The sequence below is a fragment of the Grammomys surdaster genome, unplaced genomic scaffold (assembly GCF_004785775.1).
Source record: "Grammomys surdaster isolate TR1022 unplaced genomic scaffold, NIH_TR_1.0 242, whole genome shotgun sequence".
Taxonomy (NCBI): domain Eukaryota; kingdom Metazoa; phylum Chordata; class Mammalia; order Rodentia; family Muridae; genus Grammomys; species Grammomys surdaster.
In genome coordinates this window covers 1,671,433-1,686,454 of record NW_021604687.1, presented here as the reverse complement: position 1 = coordinate 1,686,454, position 15,022 = coordinate 1,671,433, and positions in this window count along the sequence as shown.

Here is a 15,022-nt window from a genome sequence, read left to right as displayed (position 1 = left end):
GGGGGAGGGGACAGGGGAAGTTGAGGAAAGAGAACAAGAGAGTTAAGGAGTAAGAGAGTAAGAGAGAAAGGAGGGGGCCAGCAGCCCCTTTTATAGTGAGCACGCCTACCTGACTGTTGCCAGGTAACTGTGGGGCGGAGCATACCTGGCTATTGCCAGATAACTGTGGAGGTTGAGTTTAGACAGAATACTAACTGACACCTAGGGTTGTTTCAAATTTCTGATTGATATGAATAAAACAATGATGAAACTGCTTTAGGAAGTTTCTTTGTGATAAGATGAAGCCACATTTAGGTATATGTCCCAAATGATATAACTGGATCTTGACGTATATTCCCATCTTCCTGTGGAACTACCACACCCAAAATAGATTTCACTTGTATTTCCCTCATAATTAATTATGCTGGATATTTAAGTGTTTCTCACCCATTTGTCTTTTGCTTCTTAGAATTCTCTGTTCTTTACTTTTTAACTAGATTAATTTTTTTTCTTGAGGTCTAGTTTCTTGAGTTCTTTAAATATTTTGAATGTTATATTGGACATGAACATGTCAAAAACGTTTTTCCATTCAATAGGCTTCCACTGTGTTTGAATGATCATGTCCTTTGCTATGCTTAAGCATATAAGTTTCATGAAGTCCTATTTATTAATTATTGGTCTTAGATCCTGTGATAATGGTATTCTACTAAGAAAGTCTTTTCCTGTGCCAATGAGTTTAACACTATTTCACACTTTCTCTTCTACCAGGTTCCAGTGGATATAGTTTTATGTTGAGGTCTTTGATTCATTTGTAGTTGCGTCTAGCTCAGGAAGATATGGATCTATTTATATTCCTTGTTTACATGTAGTCATCCAGCTACAGGGCCAGTACCATTTAGTGAAGATGCTATCTTGTTTGCAATGTGAATTTCATGCTTCTTTATCAAAAATCAGGATTTTTCTTATTCTGGATTCTTTAAGATGTCACAAGAGTAAAGCTTTCTTGAATACATTCATTCTGTCAAGAGATTTTTTTTTTCATTTAACACAAAGTGGTTCTAAGGTAGACTCTTGTTTAGCCAGTTTATAAAGCATAAAGCACCTTTATTTTTTCCCAGTCTGCTTTTATATCTAGGTCCATTCACAAAAGATGATCAGTTCTTAGATCAAAGACAAAGTGATCGCGCAAGGCAATAAGAAAAGAGGTCACTCCTGGTAGTAATCAAGAAAAGCAGTAAACAAGACCCTGAGGTGGTCACTGTTTCTAGGAGCTTATCAGGAAAACCAACCAAACTAAATTTGGCACATTCCTCAGCTGAGTTTACTTTGAGCTTTGCATAAGCCCAAATGTAAATATTCTTATCTGAGCCTGCTTCCTCTCAAAGCCCATTGACAAATGCTTGCCAGATTTCTAGAAGCAACCCCCAAAGCTCTCCACAACCCTAAAAATCCCTATCCTCTCCCCATGGTTCACATAACCCTTGTTCCCCATCCTTAATAAAGAGAGGTGTTTTACTGAAAACAAACAAACAAACAAACAAACAAACAAAAACAGAAAAACTCCAGGATTTGTTAGGCGTGTGCATTTATGCCTGGATTGTCAATTTGATTTCATTGATTAATGTGTCTTTTTCCTGCCAGTAACATGCTTTTCCACCCTATATCTCCGTAGTACATTTTGGAATCATCAATGGCAATATCTCTAGTAGTTCTTTTATTATTCATGGTTATTTTAACTATCTTGCATGGTTTGATTTGTGCATGCATGCATGCATGCATGCATGTATGTGTATGTGTGTGTCTGTGTGTGTTTCCATATTAAGCTGAATTTTGTTCCTTTAAAGTCTGTGAAGAGTTGTGCTGGACTTTTGATGTGGATTGCATTGAGTTTGCAGATTGTTTTTGGTAGAAGCACAATTTTTACTATATTAATTCTACCAATCCATGAGCATGTGAGATATGTCAACCTTCTGATAACTTTCTCACTTTCTTTTATAGTTCAGTTGTTATCCCCCTCCCAGTCAGATTTCTGACAGTTCCTTATCACATTCCTCACTCCCATACCCCCTTCTTCTCCAAGAAGATGTCCCCACTGCTCAGCCCCCCTCCACCAGACCTCCCCACTCTTTGGGGCCTCAATTTTCTCTAGGATTAGGTACGTCTTCTCTCACTAAGGCCAGATCAGGTAGCCCTGTGCTGTATGTGTTTCAGGGATCTCATATCAGCTAGTGTATGCTGCCTGGTTGGTGGCTCAGTGTTCAAGAGATCTCCAGGGTCCAGGTTAGTTGAGACTGTTGATCTTCCTATGGGGTTGTGCTCTTTCTCAGCTCCTTCCATACTTTCCCTGCTGGGAGCCAAACCCAGGAAATTACCTGCTGTTCTAAGAGAACCTCAGGAAAATACCTGCTGTTCTGGAAAGCCTAGTCAATACAAGGTTAAGAAAGGACATTTGCAGGTCTCAGCTCCCAGGAACTTAAAGAACTTAAAGCCTGGCATTTCCTGGAGCCAGTTACAACAGTGGGAGGTCTTGGGCAATAAGGGTATGAGAGTGGCATGGTCTTGGGCAATAAGGTTAAGACAGTAGGATGGTCTTAGACAATGATGATTCAATAGTGGGATAGCCCTAAGCAATGGCCCTCGCCTAAACTTCCCATTTTGCTGTGTCTTTGTAACCTGCCCCTAAAATTAAAGTTTCAGTGCTTGATCAGAACCCCAGACTTGCTCTCATTCTTTGTGTCTCTTGTCCCTTCATTCTTTCACTCCTATCCCTAGGGTCTTGTCAAATCCCAGTAGACCTGGGCATTTCCCTAATTCGGTCCCTGGTTTCTGTTCATGGGTAGAGTGTAAATATCTGCATTTGACTCTTTTAATTGCTTGTTGGGCCTCTCAGAGGGCAGCCTTGCTAGGTTCCTGTCTGTAAGCACATTATAGCATCAATAATAGTGTCAGGCCTTGAACTCTCCATGTTCTGGCTGATTTTGTGTGTCAACTTGATACAGCTGGAATTATCACAGAGAAAGGAGCCTCCCTTGAGGAAATGCTTCCATGAGATCCAACTGTAAGGCATTTTCTCAATTAGTGATCAGAGAAGGGGGAGGGCCCAACCTATTTTGGTTGGTGCCATCCCTGGGCTGATAGTTCTGGGTTCTATAAGAAAGCAAGCTGAGCAAGCCATGGGAAGCTAGTCAGTAAGCAGGACCCCTCCATGGCATCTGCATCAGATCCTGCCTCCATGTTCTTGCCCTGTGTGAGTTCCTGTCCTAACTTCCTGTGGTGATGAACAGCAATGTGGAAGTATAAACTGAATAGACCCTTTTCTTCCCAGTTTGCTTGGTCATGATGTTTTGTGCAGGAATACAAACCCTGACTAAGACAGACTGGTACTGGGAGAGGGGATTGCTGTGACAACCTGATCATGTTTTGGGGGGCACTGTGGAAGGAGTTTGGAACTTTGAGCTAGGAGAACACTTGGGATGTGAAGAATTCTGTGGCATGTTCTGTAGGAGCTGGGAAGATAATGTTGAGAACAGTACAAACGAAGGAGGCCTGGCTTGTGAAATTTCAGAGGGCAGATTAAAGATTCTTATCAGGGCCTTTGCTATTTTGGTTGTGAAGATTCTATGGTTTTGGTTAGCTAGGACTTAAGAATCAGCTGTGATTAACAAAATACCAGAACTAATAAAGCAAAACATTAGCATTACTCAGACAATAAATGCTGATTAGCTAGAGCTAAGAAATTAGAAGTGTTTAAGAAGAGACCAACGTCATTAATGTGAAATCTTCTGGTAAGTGTTTCCTGAGAGTACAGAGAAGCTTTATTCCAGAGGTAGTCAAGATTTTTACTTTGTGTTGGCAGCCGGACTTGGTAATATATAAAAGTCACCCAGACAGTACTGATTTTAAAACATAACATGGCAGCAGCTAATGCTTGGCACTGTGAGAGGCCAGGAGGAGCAATTGGTGAAAGTGCAGCCTCAAGGCCCAGGATTGAAGGGGCTATGCAGAGCAGTTGAGGCTTAGCACTATGAAAAGAGCCTATTAAAGACTATTTATGAAATTGCAGTCCAGTTGCAGAAGAAGGCAGCAATGTTTTGGAGATGCCACTACCATGAGATGACCACCAAGAACAGTAGCAGCAGTGGAGTACAGGCAGCTGGAGCCTAGAAGACAAAGACTGTGCTACAAAGGGCAGAGCTAGAGAAGTGACCCAAGCCCTTGTAGGATCCCAGAAGATTATGAGTGGATCCTAGACATTGGACAGTGAGAGTTTGATTTTGATTTTTATTTTTACTGTACCCTGATGTTTTTCCCATTTGAAATAAGAAGTATTTCAGTGGAGCCCACAGTTAAGAGACTTTGAATTGTAAACAGATTTTGAATTTCAATAGAGATTGGATATTTTAAAGGGATTGAAACTTTAGTATGTAAGAATTTGTAAAGACTGTGGGACTTTTAATGTTATTTCGATCTTGCGTATGAATGAGAAAGTAAGGGTTGAGGATTAATAGTGATGTGCTGTTGGGCATTTCATCTAAAGTCCCTTCCTTTGAGTCCTGAGTGTCTCTCATTTCCTAGGTCTCCGGTACATTATACAGAGTCACCCTACCACCTACCTCCCAAGGTTGCCAGTTTCCATTCTTCCTGCTGGCCTTCAGGGCTTCAGTCCTGTTCTCCCCACCCAATACCTGATTATGTTCCCCCTTTCCCCTCCCCCTTCCAGTTCCAATCCAGATCCCTCCATCCTTTGCCCCTGTGATTTCTTTCTTCTCCCTCCCAATTGAGATTGAGGCATCCCAACTTGGGACCTTTGGCTTGTTAACATTCTTGAGTTTTGTGGTTTGTATCCTGGATATTCCATATTTTTTGACTAATAGCCACTTATTAGTAAGTATATATCATGCATGTCCTTTTGGGTCTGAGTTACTTCACTCAGGATGATATTTTCTAGTTCCATCCATTTACCTGCAAAACTCATTATGTCCTCGTCCATAATAGCTGAACAGTATTCCATCGTGTAAATGAACCACATTTTCTGTATCCATTAATGAATTAATTAAAAAGGATGAGGTGCTAAGTACCAGAGACTCTGTAGTTTCTGGTCTCAGAGGAACTCAAGTAGGAGGGTCAACTACCTATGCAAAGTAACTTAGAATCAAGATAGGTATACATTATTATAATAATGAAAAGAACCCAAGTATCTCCAAGACCAATTCTTCCTCCCACCAATGTTTTCCCTTTGGCTATCATCAAGAAAGAATCAGAAACTGGAGCAGCTCTAACACAAAGCTAGATTTTTTTGCAATCTTTGTTAGGATAAAAACTAAAGCTCCTGGCAGTATCTTTAGGAGAGTTTTGCACTACTCTGAAACTGGTGAGGCAAACATCCATTCTCTATTTCTGTCTACATTCTAGTCTTCATAACTCTTAAGAGAAGGGGCTCAATGTGACATGCATACTCTATTTTAGTGATTTATCTCCACACTTTCATCCACAGGCGAATCCCAAATGACCATAAACCACAATGAGATTTTAACAGCAAAAATCCACTAACAGCTGAAGTTTCCAGTACTGATTTGCTATAACAATATACCTCACAAAATCAAAATAAAGAAGGCATATATTTTCTTCTTCAATTTATTGCTATAATGTACTATGGTGGGGAAACCATGGCAGCAGAACTATGTGTCAGCTAAGCATAGTGCATCCACAATCAGACAACAGAGAGATGAATACTGGTGATCCAATTATAGTCCCCTTTTAATCCATCCAAAGCCCAGGCCATTCCATGTTGCCACCTACTCTAAGTGTGTGAATTCCCAATTTGGTTAAACATTTGTTAACAAGATCATACTCAGTGGTTTGTCTTTAGGTGATTCTAAATCTCAATATGTTGACTATAAGATTAACAATCATAGCCTCCAACAATTCAAAATAATTCAGAGGAAAAGAATAATGCTGGAAGTATCACAGTACTTGATTTCAAGCTATAACACAGAGATCAAGTACCAGAAAAAGAATATGCCACGAAACAGCATATGAGTAAATTGAATATCAGGACTCACCTGGGCATAAACTTTCACATTTGCTAGATATCAACAGTATTCATAGAGGGAAAAAATAATATGTTCAATAAGTAGTGTTTGATTAAACTGGATAAAAGAATAAAATTACATCTCTGTTTCTCACCCCATAAAACATTCACTTCATAATAAATCAAAGAACATAAAGTAAGACATGAAACTCTGATAATGCTTTAGAAAACATAGGAACAATAAATCAAGATGTTGTTGATACAGACGAGGGCTTTTAAAGGGATGTCAATTGCTAACAAATACTGCCAAAAATTGACAATGATGATTTAACGAAATTTTAACAGTTCTGTGGAACAAGGAGAGCAATAAACTAAAGGGAATGACAATGAAATTCGAGAGAAACCTTTGCTAGTTAAATATCTGAAAGAGGATTGAAATCAAGAATATGTAAATATTAAATCCATTAAATTTTAAAGTTCTGAACAACTCAGCAAATATATGGGCTAATGAAAAAACCACTATTCTCAAAAGATAAAGCACAAATATCCAATAAATATGGTAGAGCCTCCCAGGAGACAGCTATACCAGGCTCCTGTCTGCAAGTGCTTCACTTTTTGGCATCATTAATAGTGTCTGGGTTTGGTGTCTGCAGATGGGATTGATCCCTAGATGGGGCAGTCTCTGGATGGCCTTTCCTTCATTCTCTGCTCTACTCATTGTCCCTGCATTTCCTTTAGACAGGAGCAATTTGCTGACACACTAAGCCTAGTGTTTACTTGGACCTATTTTTTTGTAATTTTTTATAATTTTTTATTGGATATTTTATTTGTTTACATTTAAAATGTTATCCCCTGTCCCAGTTTTCCATCCACAAACACCCTATCTCATTCCCCATCCCCCTGCTTCTGAAGGTGGTTCTCCATCCACACATCCACTCCCACCTCACCACCCTGGCATTCCCCTATACTAGGGCATTGAGCCTTCACAGGGCCTCTCCTCCCATTGATACCCTATTTCTTAAAGCAGTATCAAATGCTTAAAGAAAAGACAAGTTCTTTTTTGATACAAGTTATAAAAGATGAATACCAGGTACTCAGATTGCATGTATAATTAGGAATACACTGGAGAGTTGGAAATTCATGTGATTGTTCTTCTACAGTTTGCCAGAATATATGAGTTACATGTGAGGGAAGACAGGGTCACATGTTTAAGGAATGAGTCTGAATAACATTAATATTTGAGAGAGTTTAAAAAACACAAGACCCTTTTACATATTACAAAAGTCTCAAACTACTTCTAGGGATAGGAGACTCTCTGACTATCCTAGGTGACTGCAAAAGGGTCCTTCTAGTAAGTGAAGTTAATTGACCTTCATGCATTGAACATCAAGGTTGCAGATACTGCAAGATGTCTTTAATATTCATAAGGAGGCTTTTGGTTGTTATAAATGTCTTTGTGTCCTCTATTCTACTATAAGCAAATAGTCTCTTTAAACATATTAATATTAGAAATGACTTAGTAGCAGTCCTATTATAAAAGATCTTAATAATTACTAACATGATTTTTGGAGTTTGTATAGAATCATCATTAAAAATTAAGGAATCATCTATTTGTCTATATTGCATCACTATAAGAGAGTAAACCTGCCTTGTTCTGCAGAGAACTGCTCAAAACAGTGGACTAATATCTAGAAATTGTTTTATATATTTATTAATAAAAGGAAAAGCATATTAATGGTAGGAATCTTTCCTAAAATGTAATCTTCTCGACCTTCCCTAAAGAAGTGAATTCTTCATAGATTTATAGTCCATGGTGGAACCATCTCAGGAAGATCATCTGGCTAGTTTTTAGATTCTCCTAGATGGCTCCTGGCAAGATTCCATCTCTCCCTAGTAACTAACAAATGAGAACAAATACTGGTGAGGATGTTGGGAAAGAGGGAAAACTCTTAAGATAATGGTTATGGTGCATCTAGTCTATTTACTATGGGGATTATGATACTTCAAGAAATCTATACATAGAACTATCATATGACTCAGCTATCCCACTTCTGGATGAAAGACTCTCTACATGTCACAGAGACAGCAGTGCATCTATGATCATTTTAGCACTATTCACTACAGTCAATTTATAGAAGCACCCAGATATTGATCAATGAATTAATGGACAAGAAAGACTTATATATACACAATAGAGTTTCATTCAGTCACTAAGAGGAATGAAAATATGCTGTTTTCTAGAAACTTGAATGCAATTAAAAGTCATCATTTTAAATAAGAAAGCGATACACAGAAGGAAAAATACATATTCTCTCTAACATGTATGTTATAGATTCCTTAAATATATAACAATCATAAGGGACAATGGAATAATATTTCAAGAAATAATAAATTTCAGAAAATATATCACATAAAAAGCACAATGGAAAATGTTATCAGGAGATAGTACATATCAGGAGATTATCAATCACAAAGTAAGGGTTGCTTTAAAAAAGGTTGAAAGACCTCTACATAGAATCCTATAGTTTGAAAATGCTGGAGAAAACACTTTAAGGTAGAGGGGTAGGTAAATTCTTTTTAGAGATTTATTATTCACAATTAATTTTAAAGATAAGTACTATCTTTACATTATTCCACTATGTGTTTTCTTTTCTTTATCCCCTTCCATATTACTCTGTACTTCCCCTAAAATATATAAATAGATGTCCTTTTAAAAAAAAAAAACTATTGTAATCACACAGACACACACAGAGAAAGAGGGAGAGAGAGGGGGGGAGGGACAGAGAGGGAGGGAGGGAGATGGAAGAGAGACTGAAAGAGATTTGTCCTATGTATATATAACCAGAAACCTGCCCTGGTTAAAGAGGATGGCTGGTTCAGGTCCCATATCCTCAATTACTAGAAGTTCTTGCTAGGGGCAGCATCAGAGGTTCACAAATTTTCCACTGCATTAGATTTTCATATTGCCCCTAAATGCCCAACTACTTTAGTTGGCGCTCCTCATGCTCTCTCCTTCCATCCCTATGTCCTCCACTTCATACTTTCTGATTTAATCTCCATCTGCTCAGATACCACATAAAAAAATCTATTCTATTTTCCATTCCCAGAGAGATTCATTAGTCTACCATAACTGTTATAGGCAATCTAATATATGCCAAAAAAGACTTTAACCAAATACTAATCAGAAGACAAAGGACACTTCATACTCATTAAAAAAATCCACCTAGGTCATATGTCAATTCTTAACATATATACCCCCCAAACTCAAGGGTATGCACATTTGTAAAAGAAGCATCACTAAAATTAAAAACACACATCAACCCTTACACATACTGGAAGACTCTCATCAACGGACAGGTGAACCAGACAAAAATTAAACAGAGAAAGACTGGAACTAAGGAATAAACAAAGTGTATCCACCAAATATTTATAGAACATATCACCCAAACTAAAAAGCATATACTGTTATCTCAGCATCTCATGGAACTTTGTCCAAAATTGACCACTTACTTGATTACAATGCAAATTTTAACAGACATAAGAATACTAAAATAATACCCTGCATCCTGTGAGACCTTCACAAACTAAAGCTGAACTTCAACAACAACAGAAACAACACAAATTCTGCAAAATAATGGACACTATCCAACTCTCTACTGGATGGCTAATGGCTCAAGGCAGAAATAGAGAAAGAAATTAAAGAAACTGTAAAATCCAATGAAAATGAATTCACAATATACTCAAACTTATGACACACAAATAAAGTTATGCTCAAGGACTGTTTCTAGTACCAAATGCCTACATAAAGAAATTGGAGATGTCTCATAATAGAAACTTAACAGAATACCAAAATGCTTTAGAACAACAAAGAACAAAAACAACAGCAAAAAGCAAGCACACCCAAGAGGAGTAGATATAGGTAGCAAGAAATAATTAAACTGAGGGCTGAAATCAATACAATATAAGGAAAGAGAACAATACAAAGAGTCACTGAAACAAAGACTTGGTTCTTTGTGAAAGTCAACAATATATACAAGCTCCTATTCAAATTAACTAAAAGATGGAGAGAATATACCCAAATTAACAAAACCAGAAACAAAATGGAGAATATAACAAAAGACATGAAGAAATCCAGAGTCATTAGTCCTTATTTTAAAAACCTGTACTCCACAAAATTGGAAAACCTAAAGAAAATGGATAATTTCTTAATAGATACCCTGTAACAAATTTAATTCAAGTACATATAAAAAAATTAAATAAGTCTATAACACATAAGGGAATAGAAGCAGTCCTTAAAGTCTCATAACCATAAAAAAGACCAGGGCCTAGTGGTTTTAGTACAGAATTCTACCAGATATTCAAGAAATAATTAATGTCTATAGTCCTCAAGTTATCCCATAAAATAGAACAGAAGGAAAATTGATAATTTTATGAGGCCACAGGCATTCTGATACCCAAATGACACAAAGAATCAACAAAAAAAGAGAATTGTATTATTAAAGCATTTAACTTAGTAGTTTTTCTTTTGGATTCCTGAGGATGAGATCAAGTGAGTATCTGATTCTTACATCTGCACTTGGGATTCTTTTCTTTCTCATTGCTTGACTAGTACAACTTCAATATGATGGGTTTATTTATTTTATTTTTTATTTTGTCATGTTTAGTTGTTATCTCTTAGAAGGAACAGAAATAAAATGGATTTTATAGAGAAGAACTCAAAGGATTAGAAGGTAGGGGAACTATAATCAGAATATATTGTATGAAGAAATAAGACATTTTCAATATTGGGAGAAAAGGAAACACACAATCATAACCTCAGGTGGAGAGGAGAGTATTCTTTAGCTACAATTTCATTACTATCTTGGCATATAGATATAATTTTATTTCTCTCATGTTCTCCTCTACTACCCTCTTTTCCTGCTCTTGCAATGGTCAACTTATTCTTTTTCTTTTCATCTGCACTTGGTCATATTTTGCAATTACACTTTCATACAAGCAAACGCTCCCAGTGGCCACAAACAGAAGAAAAATAATATGAAATAATAATGGTTCACAAATAACTAAAAGAGTAAGACAAGGTCATGTTTGGTGTTCCTGAAGACAATTCCTTTATGGCATGTGGACCAGGCATGTGAGAACAGATACAATTTTGATAAAAGACTAGAGTATCCAAAATGATGCAATATATTCTTAAATAATTAACAATTTTGAGTACTTCAAATGTACAAAAACTTAGAATGATAAATCTGAACTGAATAATTACTTCAAGTTACAGAAAAACAAAGGGTACATGGCTATTATCCAACATATTTGAGCCCTTAAACACACCAATAAATATTAAAAAGTGACAAATAAAGTAGCTTAATGATATGCACGAACAAGAAAATGAATATGGAAAGAATATATATATATATATATATATATATATATATATATATTACATGAGTATTCTGTTTTGAATTTTTCTGTTAAAAGTAATTCACATTATCATTACAATTTTTTCAGAAGTTTGAATGAATTCAATATCTATAAATTAAAATATTTAGAATAGAACATGATTATAACAAAGTGTTTAATCTGTTCACTAATTTCAAATTTGACACATTCATATTTGATGCTGTTATGATGCATACAAGTAAGAAAAAAAACTACTTGAGTTCAATGTATTGAGACTTTATTGATACCAACTACAGTTAGAACATGTAACTTACAACATACACTTGATTTTTGCTTTAAATTTAGTTCCCTCTTTAAATTTTTTTCCGGTGTCTGACATCAGTACAAATGCAAAAATTCAATAATATTAACAGAATAATAGTTGCACAGCAATGAAAAGTGAGTATTTAAGGGCATCACTTAGTTCTCTATTTCTTATTAAACCATAAATAATGCACATGAAATAAATCAAGCTTTATTAATTTGAAGGCCTTACAAGAAATGTGTAATTTAATATGGCATTTTACAAAGTTTATGTTTCTATGCAGTTAAGAGCACTGACTGCTCTTCCAGAGGTCCTGAGTTCAAGTCCCAGCAACCACATGGTGGCTCACAACCATCCGTAATGAGATTGGATGCCCTCTTCTGGTGTGTCTGAAGACAGCGACAGTATATTCATAAATAAAATAAATAAATAAAAATAAATAAATTTATTACATTTTAGTTAGTTCTTTGAGAATTTGAAATTTTGTACAGGTTTTGTTTTGTTTATGTCCTTACTCCAACTTGTCCAGATCTATCTAACTTTACTATCTATGTAAATTTGTGTGTGTGCCTATGTGTGTGTGTGTGTGTGTGTGTGTGTGTGTTTTCTCTTCAAGACCCATTTGTGTTATGGAAACTTCCTTGTCTGTTTGTTAGTGAAAGTGATTATCCAAACAGTGGCTACTCTCTTACAGAAAATGGAACCTTAGTTTCCTAGCAGTTAAGAGTTTCTAATACCCCTTTGGATAGGAGTGGAATTGTGTGCTATGTAACATCCCTTGCCATGATGGGATTTTGGGTAGTTAGGGATTTCACAGCATGTGTATATGTTGCCAGAAACTCTATGACTTCTTCTGACCAGCTATTTTTCACTGTTCAGAAGGTATTTCCATACAGAGCATTCACCACATCTAGCCCTTGCACTCTTCCCACACCCTCTTTAGCAGTAAGCCATTGTACTTGTATTGAGTATTGAGTATTGAGGGCTGTGGTACAGAATATATGTTTCTGTTAGGCCCAAGCATTTTTTAGATTCTTATTCTCTTCACCCAGACATGTTTTGCCACTCAGTGTTCATCATAATTTGTTAAAATAGAAGATTCATTATTCATTATTTTAACCAAAAAATCAATTTACAATCATCCTAGTAAAAGGCTTTCCTGTAGGACATATGACCTGTCTTACCCGAAGTTTTTACTATTTGCTGAAGCTGAACTTTTCTTTGGAGACCATAGCTAAAAATATTTGTTTGAGATATCCAGAAGCTGAAACAACTCAGATGTCCCACAACAGAAAATGAATACAGTAAATGTGGTTCATTTACACAATGGGATACTATTCAGCTATTAAGAACAAGGACAAGTTTAGCAGGCAAATGGATGGAACGAGAAGGTGTCATACTGAGTTAGGTAAGTCAGGTTCAAAAGGATGTGTATGGTATGTACTCACTAATAAGTGGATATTAGCCCAAAAGAATACAGAATACCTAAGATACAGTCCACAGAACTCAAAAGGTTAAGAAGCCAAAGGGACAAAGTGAGGACATCTCGATCCCACTTGGGAGGAGAAGAAAGCAATCACAAGAGAGGTGGAGGGAAAGACTTGTGGGGGAAAGAAGACAGGGAGATTAAGAGAAGAATATGATCAGTTATTGCATGGGGGAAAAGTACTGAAGCCCTGATGGCCAGCAGAAGAAATGGAAACAGGCAACCTCATGAGGTAAGAGGTGAGGGGATCCTCTAGAATGTACCAGAGACCTGGGAGGTGAGAGACTCTCAGGACTCAAAGGGAGGGACCTTAGATGAAATGGCCTACAGTGGGGAGAGGGAACTTGTAGAGTCCACCTCTAGCAGAAAGACAGGACATCAACTGGGAGTGGGGGTTGCCATTCCACAATCAAAAACTCTGACCCATAATTGTTCCTGTCTGAAAGAACTGCAGGGACAAAAATAGAGAAGAGCCTGAGGAAATGGAAGTCCAGAGTCAGGCCTAAAAGCTCAAGGGGAGGCCCTAAGACCTGACACAATTACTGAGGCTATGGAGTGCTCAAAAAAGAGACTTATCATGACTGTCCCCCGAAAGACCCACCAAGCACCTGAAAGAGTCAGATACAGATATTTGCACCCAACCAATGGACAGAAGCTGTGGCCTCCTCTGGTTGAATTAGGAAAAAGCTGGAAGAAGCTGAGGAGGAGGGCAACCCAGTAAGAGGACCAGCAGTATCAATTAACCTGGACACCTGAGACCTTTCAGACACTGGATCACCAACCAGGCAGCATACACCAGCATATATGGTCCCCTCAACACATATCCAGCAGAGGAATGCTGGGTCTGAGTTCAGTTAGAGAAGATACACCTAACCCGCAAGAGATTGGAAGCCCTAGGGATGGGGAAGTCTAGTGGACTTGGGGTGGGCTGGGGACAACCTCGTGGAAACTGGGGTGGGATGTGATCAGAGGGTGGACTGGGAGGGGGATAAAACCTGGAGTGTAAAAACAAAGAGTAAATAAAATTTAAAAAAAATATATAATCAAAGGTGTGAAAGAAACAAGTGTTTCAAATATAAACAGACAATAGCTATTATTTCTGAAAAGAGAAAACAATAATTTCCAAATGGCAGTAATGTGGCTTGGAAGTTAGTGTGCATCCTAGAGGAAAATGGAGTAAAACACATCATTTTCATACCTTGCAGGAAAGGCATGCCCAGATTTCTTCTTAATTTCCCTAAGAACCTTTGGAGTTAGCTAGACATTTTGCCATTACATCCTAGAAAAAAAAAAAAAAAACATACGATAAGCAATTGGAAAATTCAGAATTTGAATTCATCACTGTCAGATTTCAACATCCCTTTCATTTTCATCCATGTAGGGTGACAAAGATTGTAGGCAACTGTAGGCTATTTTTTTCCTTACTCTGAAAAAATATCTATATCAAATTAATCTAATTTCATAGTTATTCCTAGGAAAGAAAGATACTGGAGGAAATGCAAGAACACATAAATGAATGAAGAGATCAAATCAGGTTTTTAAAACAATTCACTGTTTTCAGCACCAAGACACAGTGATTACAAAAAGAAGCCAAATGAAAGAACATGAGATGGCAATGATCAGCTTGATTGCCAAACTTCCTTTTCTAATATTAGAATAAGAAAACAAGCCTCCTTCCAGGCAGGATGACAGGCATTACTGAACAATCTTAATGGATTTAAAACATCTGACAGATTATTATGTTTGCCTGAGACTTAGCATGGGTCAGGTTTTGTCGTCAATCAACCAAATTACAAGAAATACTGGTGTATGATAAAAAATATAG